Here is a 13,516-nt window from a genome sequence, read left to right on the forward strand (position 1 = left end):
GCAGTTTCTGTAGTGTAGTGGTTATCACGTTCGCTTAACACGCGAAAGGTCCCTGGTTTGAAACCGGGTGGAAAAAGTGCTTTCTTTCATAAATGCCTTATATTGGAAATTCAAATACATGCAGTGAATATCAGTAAAATTTGGTTTAGTCCTTGCAAAAACCACATGCAGCGATTTCTGTAATGTAGTGGTTATCACATTCGCTTCACACGCGAAAGGTCCCCGGTTCGAAACCGGGTAGAAACAGTGCTCTTTGACACATTCAGTAAGAACTGTATTTATAACAGTGAATAGTTGCTTTCATAAATGCCTTATTTTGGAAATTCAAAGACATGCAGTGAATATCAGTAAAATTTGGTTTAGTCCTTGCAAAAATCACATGCGGCAGTTTCTGTAGTGTAGTGGTTATCACGTTCGCTTTACACGCGAAAGGTCACCGGGTGGAAACAGTGCTCTTTGACACATTCAGTAAGAACTGTATTCATAACAGTGAATAGTTGCTTTCATAAATGCCTTATTTTGGAAATTCAAAGACATGCAGTGAATATCAGTAAAATTTGGTTTAGTCCTTGCAAAAATCACATGCGGCAGTTTCTGTAGTGTAGTGGTTATCACGTTCGCTTTACACGCGAAAGGTCCCCGGGTGGAAACAGTGCTCTTTGACACATTCAGTAAGAACTGTATTCATAACAGTGAATAGTTGCTTTCATAAATGCCTTATTTTGGAAATTCAAAGACATGCAGTGAATATCAGTCAAATTTGGTTTAGTCCTTGCAAAAATCACATGCGGCAGTTTCTGTAGTGTAGTGGTTATCACGTTCGCTTAACACGCGAAAGGTCCCCGGTTCAAAACCGGGTGGAAACAGTGCATTCTTTCATAAATGCCTTATTTTGGAAATTCAAAAACATGCAGTGAATATCAGTAAAATTTGGTTTAGTCCTTGCAAAAACCACATGCAGCAGTTTCTGTAGTGTAGTGGTTATCACATTCGCTTCACACGCGAAAGGTCCCCGGTTCGAAACCGGGTGGAAACAGTGCTCTTTGACACATTCAGTAAGAACTGTATTTATAACAGAGAATAATAATATTTTGGAAATTCAAATACATGCAGTGAATAGCAGTAAAATTTGGTTTAGTCCTTGCAAAAAGCACATACGGCAGTTTCTGTAGTGTAGTGGTTTTCACGTTCGCTTTACACGCGAAAGGTCCCCGGTTCGAAACCGGGTGGAAACAGTGCTCTTTGACACATTCAGTAAGAACTGTATTTATAACAGTGAATAGTTGCTTTCATAAATGCCTTATTTTGGAAATTCAAAGACATGCAGTGAATATCAGTCAAATTTGGTTTAGTCCTTGCAAAAATCACATGCGGCAGTTTCTGTAGTGTAGTGGTTATCACGTTCGCTTAACACGCGAAAGGTCCCTGGTTTGAAACCGGGTGGAAAAAGTGCTTTCTTTCATAAATGCCTTATATTGGAAATTCAAATACATGCAGTGAATATCAGTAAAATTTGGTTTAGTCCTTGCAAAAACCACATGCAGCGATTTCTGTAATGTAGTGGTTATCACATTCGCTTCACACGCGAAAGGTCCCCGGTTCGAAACCGGGTAGAAACAGTGCTCTTTGACACATTCAGTAAGAACTGTATTTATAACAGTGAATAGTTGCTTTCATAAATGCCTTATTTTGGAAATTCAAAGACATGCAGTGAATATCAGTAAAATTTGGTTTAGTCCTTGCAAAAATCACATGCGGCAGTTTCTGTAGTGTAGTGGTTATCACGTTCGCTTTACACGCGAAAGGTCACCGGGTGGAAACAGTGCTCTTTGACACATTCAGTAAGAACTGTATTCATAACAGTGAATAGTTGCTTTCATAAATGCCTTATTTTGGAAATTCAAAGACATGCAGTGAATATCAGTAAAATTTGGTTTAGTCCTTGCAAAAATCACATGCGGCAGTTTCTGTAGTGTAGTGGTTATCACGTTCGCTTTACACGCGAAAGGTCCCCGGGTGGAAACAGTGCTCTTTGACACATTCAGTAAGAACTGTATTCATAACAGTGAATAGTTGCTTTCATAAATGCCTTATTTTGGAAATTCAAAGACATGCAGTGAATATCAGTAAAATTTGGTTTAGTCCTTGCAAAAATCACATGCGGCAGTTTCTGTAGTGTAGTGGTTATCACGTTCGCTTAACACGCGAAAGGTCCCCGGTTCAAAACCGGGTGGAAACAGTGCATTCTTTCATAAATGCCTTATTTTGGAAATTCAAAAACATGCAGTGAATATCAGTAAAATTTGGTTTAGTCCTTGCAAAAACCACATGCTGCAGTTTCTGTAGTGTAGTGGTTATCACATTCGCTTCACACGCGAAAGGTCCCCGGTTCGAAACCGGGTGGAAACAGTGCTCTTTGACACATTCAGTAAGAACTGTATTTATAACAGAGAATAATAATATTTTGGAAATTCAAATACATGCAGTGAATAGCAGTAAAATTTGGTTTAGTCCTTGCAAACAGCACATACGGCAGTTTCTGTAGTGTAGTGGTTTTCACGTTCGCTTTACACGCGAAAGGTCCCCGGTTCGAAACCGGGTGGAAACAGTACTCTTTGACACATTCAGTAAGAACTGTATTTATAACAGTGAATAGTTGCTTTCATAAATGCCTTATTTTGGAAATTCAAAGACATGCAGTGAATATCAGTCAAATTTGGTTTAGTCCTTGCAGAAAACTCATGCAGCAGTTTCTGTAGTGTAGTGGTTATCACGTTCGCTTAACACGTGAAAGGTCCCCGGTTCAAAACCGGGTGGAAACAGTGCTCTTTGACACATTCAGTAAGAACTGTATTTATAACAGTGAATAGTTGCTTTCATAAATGCCTTATTTTGGAAATTCAAAGACATGCAGTGAATATCAGTAAAATTTGGTTTAGTCCTTGCAAAAATCACATGCGGCAGTTTCTGTAGTGTAGTGGTTATCACGTTCGCTTTACACGCGAAAGGTCCCCGGGTGGAAACAGTGCTCTTTGACACATTCAGTAAGAACTGTATTTATAACAGTGAATAGTTGCTTTCATAAATGCCTTATTTTGGAAATTCAAAGACATGCAGTGAATATCAGTAAAATTTGGTTTAGTCCTTGCAAAAATCACATGCGGCAGTTTCTGTAGTGTAGTGGTTATCACGTTCGCTTTACACGCGAAAGGTCCCCGGGTGGAAACAGTGCTCTTTGACACATTCAGTAAGAACTGTATTCATAACAGTGAATAGTTGCTTTCATAAATGCCTTATTTTGGAAATTCAAAGACATGCAGTGAATATCAGTAAAATTTGGTTTAGTCCTTGCAAAAATCACATGCGGCAGTTTCTGTAGTGTAGTGGTTATCACTTTCGCTTAACACGCGAAAGGTCCCCGGTTCGAAACCGGGTGGAAACAGTGCTCTTTGACACATTCAGTAAGGACTGTATTTATAACAGAGAATAATAATATTTTGGAAATTCAAATACATGCAGTGAATAGCAGTAAAATTTGGTTTAGTCCTTGCAAAAAGCACATGCGGCAGTTTCTGTAGTGTAGTGGTTTTCACGTTCGCTTTACACGCGAAAGGTCCCCGGTTCGAAACCGTGTGGAAACAGTGCTCTTTGACACATTCAGTAAGAACTGTATTTATAACAGTGAATAGTTGCTTTCATAAATGCCTTATTTTGGAAATTCAAAAACATGCAGTGAATATCAGTAAAATTTGGTTTAGTCCTTGCAAAAACCACATGCAGCAGTTTCTGTAGTGTAGTGGTTATCACATTCGCTTCACACGCGAAAGGTCCCCGGTTCGAAACCGGGTGGAAACAGTGCTCTTTGACACATTCAGTAAGAACTGTATTTATAACAGAGAATAATAATATTTTGGAAATTCAAATACATGCAGTGAATAGCAGTAAAATTTGGTTTAGTCCTTGCAAAAAGCACATGCGGCAGTTTCTGTAGTGTAGTGGTTTTCACGTTCGCTTTACACGCGAAAGGTCCCCGGTTCGAAACCGGGTGGAAACAGTGCTCTTTGACACATTCAGTAAGAACTGTATTTATAACAGTGAATAGTTGCTTTCATAAATGCCTTATTTTGGAAATTCAAAGACATGCAGTGAATATCAGTAAAATTTGGTTTAGTCCTTGCAGAAATCGCATGCAGCAGTTTCTGTAGTGTAGTGGTTATCACGTTCGCTTAACATGCGAAAGGTCCCCGGTTCAAAACCGGGTGGAAACAGTGCTCTTTGACACATTCAGTAAGAACTGTATTTATAACAGTGAATAGTTGCTTTCATAAATGCTTTATTTTGAAATTCAAATAAATGATGTGAATATCAGTAAAATTTGGTTTAGTCCTTGCAAAAATCACATGCGGCAGTTTCTGTAGTGTAGTGGTTATCACGTTCGCTTAACACGCGAAAGGTCCCTGGTTTGAAACCTGGTGGGAAAAGTGCTTTCTTTCATAAATGCCTTATATTGGAAATTCAAATACATGCAGTGAATATCAGTAAAATTTGGTTTAGTCCTTGCAAAAACCACATGCAGCGATTTCTGTAATGTAGTGGTTATCACATTCGCTTCACACGCGAAAGGTCCCCGGTTCGAAACCGGGTGGAAACAGTGCTCTTTGACACATTCAGTAAGAACTGTATTTATAACAGATAATAATATTTTGGAAATTCAAATACATGCAGTGAATAGCAGTAAAATTTGGTTTAGTCCTTGCAAAAACCACATGCAGCAGTTTCTGTAGTGTAGTGGTTATCACATTTGCTTCACACGCGAAAGGTCCCCGGTTCGAAACCGGGTGGAAACAGTGCTCTTTGACACATTCAGTAAGAACTGTATTTATAACAGTGAATAGTTGCTTTCATAAATGCCTTATTTTGGAAATTCAAATAAATGATGTGAATATCAGTAAAATTTGGTTTAGTCCTTGCAAAAATCACATGCAGCAGTTTCTGTAGTGTAGTGGTTATCACGTTCGCTTAACACGCGAAAGGTCCCCGGTTCGAAACCGGGTGGAAACAGTGAATTCTTTCATAAATGCCTTATTTTGGAAATTCAAATAAATGATGTGAATATCAGTAAAATTTGGTTTAGTCCTTGCAAAAATCACATGCAGCAGTTTCGGTAGTGTAGTGGTTATCACATTCTCTTCACACGCGAAAGGTCCCTGGTTCGAAACCGGGTGGAAACAGTGCTCTTTGACACATTCAGTAAGAACTGTATTTATAACAGATAATAATATTTTGGAAATTCAAATACATGCAGTGAATAGCAGTAAAATTTGGTTTAGTCCTTGCAAAAACCACATGCAGCAGTTTCTGTAGTGAAGTGGTTATCACATTTGCTTCACACGCGAAAGGTCCCCGGTTCGAAACCGGGTGGAAACAGTGCTCTTTGACACATTCAGTAAGAACTGTATTTATAACAGTGAATAGTTGCTTTCATAAATGCCTTATTTTGGAAATTCAAAGACATGCAGTGAATATCAGTAAAATTTGGTTTAGTCCTTGCAAAAATCACATGCAGCAGTTTCTGTAGTGTAGTGGTTATCACGTTCGCTTAACACGCGAAAGGTCCCTGGTTTGAAACCGGGTGGAAAAAGTGCTTTCTTTCATAAATGCCTTATTTTGGAAATTCAAATACATGCAGTGAATATCAGTAAAATTTGGTTTAGTCCTTGCAAAAACCACATGAAGCAGTTTCTGTAGTGTAGTGGTTATCACGTTCGCTTAACACGCAAAAGGTCCCCGGTTCGAAACCGGGTGGAAACAGTGCTCTTTGACACATTCAGTAAGAACTGTAATTATAACAGTAAATAGTTGCTTTCATAAATGCCTTATTTTGGAAATTCAAATAAATGATGTGAATATCAGTAAAATTTGGTTTAGTCCTTGCAAAAATCACATGCGGCAGTTTCTGTAGTGTAGTGGTTATCACGTTCGCTTAACACGCGAAAGGTCCCTGGTTTGAAACCGGGTGGAAAAAGTGCTTTCTTTCATAAATGCCTTATATTGGAAATTCAAATACATGCAGAGAATATCAGTAAAATTTGGTTTAGTCCTTGCAAAAACCACATGCAGCGATTTCTGTAATGTAGTGGTTATCACATTCGCTTCACACGCGAAAGGTCCGCGGTTCGAAACCGGGTGGAAACAGTGCTCTTTGACACATTCAGTAAGAACTGTATTTATAACAGATAATAATATTTTGGAAATTCAAATACATGCAGTGAATAGCAGTAAAATTTGGTTTAGTCCTTGCAAAATTCACATGCGGCAGTTTCTGTAGTGTAGTGGTTATCACGTTCGCTTTACACGCGAAAGGTCCCCGGTTCGAAACCGGGTGGAAACAGTGCATTCTTTCATAAATGCCTTATTTTGGAAATTCAAATACATGCAGTGAATATCAGTAAAATTTGGTTTAGTACTTGCAAAAATCACATGCGGCAGTTTCTGTAGTGTAGTGGTTATCACGTTCGCTTTACACGCGAAAGGTCCCCGGTTCGAAACCGGGTGGAAACAGTGCTCTTTGACACATTCAGTAAGAACTGTATTTATAACAGTGAATAGTTGCTTTCATAAATGCCTTATTTTGGAAATTCAAATAAATGATGTGAATATCAGTAAAACATGCAGCAGTTTCTGTAGTGTAGTGGTTATCACGTTCGCTTAACACGCGAAAGGTCCCCGGTTCGAAACCGGGTGGAAACAGTGCTCTTTGACACATTCAGTAAGAACTGTATTTATAACAGTAAATAGTTGCTTTCATAAATGCCTTATTTTGGAAATTCAAATAAATGATGTGAATATCAGTAAAATTTGGTTTAGTCCTTGCAAAAATCACATGCAGTAGTTTCTGTAGTGTAGTGGTTATCACGTTCGCCTCACACGCGAAAGGTCCCCGGTTCGAAACCGGGTGGAAACAGTGCTCTTTGACACATTCAGTAAGAACTGTATTTATAACAGTGAATAGTTGCTTTCATAAATGCCTTATTTTGGAAATTCAAAGACATGCAGTGAATATCAGTAAAATTTGGTTTAGTCCTTGCAAAAAACACATGCAGCAGTTTCTGTAGTGTAGTGGTTATCACGTTCGCTTAACACGCGAAAGGTCCCTGGTTTGAAACCGGGTGGAAAAAGTGCTTTCTTTCATAAATGCCTTATTTTGGAAATTCAAATACATGCAGTGAATATCAGTAAAATTTGGTTTAGTCCTTGCAAAAACCACATGAAGCAGTTTCTGTAGTGTAGTGGTTATCACGTTCGCTTAACACGTGAAAGGTCCCCGGTTCGAAACCGGGTGGAAACAGTGCTCTTTGACACATTCAGTAAGAACTGTATTTATAACAGTAAATAGTTGCTTTCATAAATGCCTTATTTTGGAAATTCAAATAAATGATGTGAATATCAGTAAAATTTGGTTTAGTCCTTGCAAAAATCACATGCAGTAGTTTCTGTAGTGTAGTGGTTATCACATTCGCTTCACACGCGAAAGGTCCCCGGTTCGAAACCGGGTGGGAACAGTGCTCTTTGACACATTCAGTAAGAACTGTATTTATAACAGATAATAATATTTTGGAAATTCAAATACATGCAGTGAATAGCAGTAAAATTTGGTTTAGTACTTGCAAAAATCACATGCGGCAGTTTCTGTAGGGTTGTGGTTATCACGTTCGCTTTACACGCGAAAGGTCCCCGGTTCGAAACCGGGTGGAAACAGTGCTCTTTGACACATTCAGTAAGAACTGTATTTATAACAGTGAATAGTTGCTTTCATAAATGCCTTATTTTGGAAATTCAAATAAATGATGTGAATATCAGTAAAACATGCAGCTGTTTCTGTAGTGTAGTGGTTATCAAGTTCGCTTAACATGCGAAAGGTCCGCGGTTCGAAACCGGGTGGAAACAGTGCTCTTTGACACATTCATTAAGAACTGTATTTATAACAGTAAATAGTTGCTTTCATAAATGCCTTATTTTGGAAATTCAAATAAATTATGTGAATATCAGTAAAATTTGGTTTAGTCCTTGCAAAAATCACATGCAGTAGTTTCTGTAGTGTAGTGGTTATCACATTCGCTTCACACGCGAAAGGTCCCCGGTTTGAAACCGGGTGGAAACAGTGCTCTTTGACACATTCAGTAAGAACTGTATTTATAACAGTGAATAGTTGCTTTCATAATTGCCTTATTTTGGAAATTCAAAGACATGCAGTGAATATCAGTAAAATTTGGTTTAGTCCTTGCAAAAATCACATGCAGCAGTTTCTGTAGTGTAGTGGTTATCACGTTCGCTTAACACGCGAAAGGTCCCGGGTTCGAAACCGGGTGGAAACAGTGCATTCTTTCGTAAATGCCTTATTTTGGAAATTCAAATACATGCAGTGAATACCAGTAAAATTTGGTTTAGTCCTTGCAAAAATCACATGCAGCAGTTTCTGTAGTGTAGTGGTTATCACGTTCGCTTAACACGCGAAAGGTCCCCGCTTCGAAAACGGGTGGAAACAGTGCTCTTTGACACATTCAGTAAGAACTGTATTTATAACAGTGAATAGTTGCTTTCATAAATGCCTTATTTTGGAAATTCAAAGACATGCAGTGAATATCAGTAAAATTTGGTTTAGTCCTTGCAAAAATCACATGCAGCAGTTTCTGTAGTGTAGTGGTTATCACGTTTGCTTCACACGCGAAAGGTCCCCGGTTCGAAACCGGGTGGAAACAGTGCTCTTTGACACATTCAGCAAGAACTGTATTTATAACAGTAAATAGTTGCTTTCATAAATGCCTTATTTTGGAAATTCAAATAAATGATGTGAATATCAGTAAAATTTGGTTTAGTCCTTGCAAAAACCACATGCAGCAGTTTCTGTAGTGTAGTGGTTATCACATTCGCTTCACACGCGAAAGGTCCCCGGTTCGAAACCGGATGGAAACAGTGCTCTTTGACACATTCAGTAAGAACTGTATTTATAACAGTGAATAGTTGCTTTCATAAATGCCTTATTTTGGAAATTCAAAGACATGCAGTGAATATCAGTAAAATTTGGTTTAGTCCTTGCAAAAACCACATGAAGCAGTTTCTGTAGTGTAGTGGTTATCACGTTCGCTTAACTTCTTGCAACTATAGGGGGTGCTGTTCCGCATTAGCATATTTGGGTCTCCAAATTAAACTGCCTCGTGCTAAATTCTTGATCGTACAATATGCATATTATTGTTATTATTGGATAGAAAACACCTTCTAGTTTCTATAGAAGTTGGAATTTTGTCTCTGAGTGGTACAGAACAATATCTACAGCACTTTTCATGACAGGGGTCAGATTTCAGAATTTTTTACCCCTGATCTGGAGTCTGTTTTTAAGGCGACAGTGAATGCTATGAAGAAACCGACACTGCCTACGTCTTCCTCTGGGTGTCTGTACGTCATCACGTTTTGAATGGAGTCTATTGCACAATCCCAGCCCATATAAAACCACAAAACGTGGGACTACCTTTCTCTCTCTCCGCGCGCCACAAGCAAGATGGGCATCGGACCTGCCTCATTCCAAATCGTTGTTTAACTAGTTAGATTTCTCCGGTCATGTTTTCAGTCGTTATAGTTGTTAAAAACATCATAATGTAGTTAATTTGAACCGTTTTATAGCAATTTATATCCGTTTAGTGCGATTTTGAGGAATTTCTTTGTCGTGCCCTTTTTAGCTTTGGAAACGTTTCGGGGTGTCGGTCGTTGGTGGTGGACATTTCGAAGGACAGAGGACATCTATCGACCAAAAGACGTTTATAACATAGAAAGGATACATTGCCCAAGAATCTGATGGAAGAACAGCTCAAAGTAACCAATATTTAATATGATAAATCGTTGTTCTGTCGAAATATTTTAAACGCATATTTCGCCATTTTGTTTGTTATCGCGTCACTTGGCGAACCCTGTATTGAAAAGTAAGGATAATTTTAAAAATGTAAGTCAGCGGTTGCATTAAGAACTAATTTGTCTTTCGATTCCTGTCAACCCTGTATTTTTTTGTCAAGTATATGATTAGCTTTCAATTAAACTAGATCACTCTGATAGATGACGTCAGACATATTGAGGCTTGATTTCCTAGTATTTTTATTGTGTAACCACGGTTTTGTATGGCTAAATATGCACCTTTTCGAACAAACTGTATATGTATGTTGTAAAATGATGTTACAGGAGTGTCATCTGAAGAATTCTGAGAAGGTTAGTGAAAAAATTAATATATTTTGGCGGTGATTACGTTATAGCGCTCTTTGGCTGGAATCGATGCTCTGGTAACGTTTGCACATGTGGTATGCTAACTTATCGATTTATTGTGTTTTCGCTGAAAAACGCTTAGAAAATCTGAAATATGGTCTGAAATCACAAAAACTGGGTCTTTCCATTGCTATGCTTTGTCTATTTTTATGAAATGTTTTATGATGAGTAAATTGGTCATACACGTTGCTCTATCTAGTAATTCTAGTCGATTTGTGATGGTCGGTGCAATTGTAAACTGTGATTTCTACCTGAAATATGCACTTTTTTCTAACAACACCTATCCTATACCATAAATATGTTATCAGACTGTCATCTGAAGAGTTTTTTTATAGGTTATTGGCTATCAATATCTTAGTTTAGCCGAATTGGTGATAGCACCTGAAGGAGTAAGAAACTGATGGAGTTAGAAAAGTGGTGTATTTTGCTAACGTGTTTAGCTAATAGATTTACATATTGTGTCTTCCCTGTAAAACATTTTAAAAATCTGAAATGGTGGCTTTATTCACAAGATCTGTATCTTTCATCTGGTGTCTTGGACTTGTGATTTAATGATATTTAGATGCTACTATCTACTTGTGAAGCTATGCTAGCTATGCTAATCAGTGTGTGGGGGGGGTGGGGGGTGATCCCGGACCCGGGGTAGAGGCTCGTGAAAGGTTAACACGCGAAAGGTCCCTGGTTCGAAACCGGGTGGAAACAGTGCTCTTTGACACATTCAGTAAGAACTGTATTTATAACAGTAAATAGTTGCTTTCATAAATGCCTTATTTTGGAAATTCAAATAAATGATGTGAATATCAGTAAAATTTGGTTTAGTCCTTGCAAAAATCACATGCAGCAGTTTCTGTAGTGTAGTGGTTATCACGTTCGCTTAACACGCGAAAGGTCCCTGGTTTGAAACCGGGTGGAAAAAGTGCTTTCTTTCATAAATGCCTTATTTTGGAAATTCAAATACATGCAGTGAATATCAGTAAAATTTGGTTTAGTCCTTGCAAAAACCACATGAAGCAGTTTCTGTAGTGTAGTGGTTATCACGTTCGCTTAACACGCGAAAGGTCCCCGGTTCGAAACCGGGTGGAAACAGTGCTCTTTCACACATTCAGTAAAAACTGTATTTATAACAGTAAATAGTTGCTTTCATAAATGCCTTATTTTGGAAATTCAAATAAATGATGTGAATATCAGTAAAATTTGGTTTAGTCCTTGCAAAAATCACATGCAGTAGTTTCTGTAGTGTAGTGGTTATCACATTCGCTTCACACGCGAAAGGTCCCCGGTTTGAAACCGGGTGGAAACAGTACTCTTTGACACATTCAGTAAGAACTGTATTTATAACAGTGAATAGTTGCTTTCATAATTGCCTTATTTTGGAAATTCAAAGACATGCAGTGAATATCAGTAAAATTTGGTTTAGTCCTTGCAAAAATCACATGCAGCAGTTTCTGTAGTGTAGTGGTTATCACGTTCGCTTAACACGCGAAAGGTCCCGGTTTCGAAACCGGGTGGAAACAGTGCATTCTTTCGTAAATGCCTTATTTTGGAAATTCAAATACATGCAGTGAATACCAGTAAAATTTGGTTTAGTCCTTGCAAAAATCACATGCAGCAGTTTCTGTAGTGTAGTGGTTATCACGTTCGCTTCACACGCGAAAGGTCCCCGCTTCGAAAACGGGTGGAAACAGTGCTCTTTGACACATTCAGTAAGAACTGTATTTATAACAGTGAATAGTTGCTTTCATAAATGCCTTATTTTGGAAATTCAAAGACATGCAGTGAATATCAGTGAAATTTGGTTTAGTCCTTGCAAAAATCACATGCAGCAGTTTCTGTAGTGTAGTGGTTATCACGTTTGCTTCACACGCGAAAGGTCCCCGGTTCGAAACCGGGTGTGAACAGTGCTCTTTGACACATTCAGCAAGAACTGTATTTATAACAGTAAATAGTTGCTTTCATAAATGCCGTATTTTGGAAATTCAAATAAATGATGTGAATATCAGTAAAACATGCAGCAGTTTCTGTAGTGTAGTGGTTATCACGTTCGCTTAACACGCGAAAGGTCCCCGGTTCGAAACCGGGTGGAAACAGTGCTCTTTGACACATTCAGTAAGAACTTTATTTATAACAGTAAATAGTTGCTTTCATAAATGCCTAATTTTGGAAATTCAAATAAATGATGTGAATATCAGTAAAATTTGGTTTAGTCCTTGCAAAAATCACATGCAGTAGTTTCTGTAGTGTAGTGGTTATCACGTTCGCTTCACAGGCGAAAGGTCCCCGGTTCGAAACCGGGTGGAAACAGTGCTCTTTGACACATTCAGTAAGAACTGTATTTATAACAGTAAATAGTTGCTTTCATAAATGCCTTATTTTGGAAATTCAAATAAATGATGTGAATATCAGTAAAATTTGGTTTAGTCCTTGCAAAAACCACATGCAGCAGTTTCTGTAGTGTAGTGGTTATCACATTCGCTTCACACGCGAAAGGTCCCCGGTTCGAAACCGGATGGAAACAGTGCTCTTTGACACATTCAGTAAGAACTGTATTTATAACAGTGAATAGTTGCTTTCATAAATGCCTTATTTTGGAAATTCAAAGACATGCAGTGAATATCAGTAAAATTTGGTTTAGTCCTTGCAAAAACCACATGAAGCAGTTTCTGTAGTGTAGTGGTTATCACGTTCGCTTAACTTCTTGCAACTATAGGGGGTGCTGTTCCGCATTAGCATATTTGGGTCTCCAAATTAAACTGCCTCGTGCTAAATTCTTGATCGTACAATATGCATATTATTGTTATTATTGGATAGAAAACACCTTCTAGTTTCTATAGAAGTTGGAATTTTGTCTCTGAGTGGTACAGAACAATATCTACAGCACTTTTCATGACAGGGGTCAGATTTCAGAATTTTTTACCCCTGATCTGGAGTCTGTTTTTAAGGCGACAGTGAATGCTATGAAGAAACCGACACTGCCTACGTCTTCCTCTGGGTGTCTGTACGTCATCACGTTTTGAATGGAGTCTATTGCACAATCCCAGCCCATATAAAACCACAAAACGTGGGACTACCTTTCTCTCTCTCCGCGCGCCACAAGCAAGATGGGCATCGGACCTGCCTCATTCCAAATCGTTGTTTAACTAGTTAGATTTCTCCGGTCATGTTTTCAGTCGTTATAGTTGTTAAAAACATCATAATGTAGTTAATTTGA

At 38.3% G+C, this 13,516-nt stretch overlaps 5 non-coding genes across 5 annotated transcripts; all 5 read left to right on the forward strand.

Moving 5' to 3' along the window:
* The first annotated feature begins 4,988 nt into the window (after positions 1 to 4,988).
* On the forward strand, positions 4,989 to 5,061 carry trnav-aac (transfer RNA valine (anticodon AAC)). Its single transcript has one exon. It is a non-coding gene; the product is annotated as a tRNA-Val (tRNA).
* Positions 5,062 to 6,677: 1,616 nt separating this feature from the next.
* On the forward strand, positions 6,678 to 6,750 carry trnav-aac (transfer RNA valine (anticodon AAC)). The gene has a single exon. It is a non-coding gene; the product is annotated as a tRNA-Val (tRNA).
* Positions 6,751 to 6,891: 141 nt separating this feature from the next.
* trnav-cac (transfer RNA valine (anticodon CAC)) lies at positions 6,892 to 6,964 on the forward strand. Its single transcript has one exon. It is a non-coding gene; the product is annotated as a tRNA-Val (tRNA).
* Positions 6,965 to 11,321: 4,357 nt separating this feature from the next.
* On the forward strand, positions 11,322 to 11,394 carry trnav-aac (transfer RNA valine (anticodon AAC)). The gene has a single exon. It is a non-coding gene; the product is annotated as a tRNA-Val (tRNA).
* A 928-nt stretch (positions 11,395 to 12,322) lies between these two features.
* Positions 12,323 to 12,395, forward strand: trnav-aac (transfer RNA valine (anticodon AAC)). The gene has a single exon. It is a non-coding gene; the product is annotated as a tRNA-Val (tRNA).
* Positions 12,396 to 13,516: the final 1,121 nt, after the last annotated feature.

Source organism: Salvelinus alpinus, chromosome 3 (genome assembly GCF_045679555.1).
Source record: "Salvelinus alpinus chromosome 3, SLU_Salpinus.1, whole genome shotgun sequence".
Classification (NCBI taxonomy): domain Eukaryota; kingdom Metazoa; phylum Chordata; class Actinopteri; order Salmoniformes; family Salmonidae; genus Salvelinus; species Salvelinus alpinus.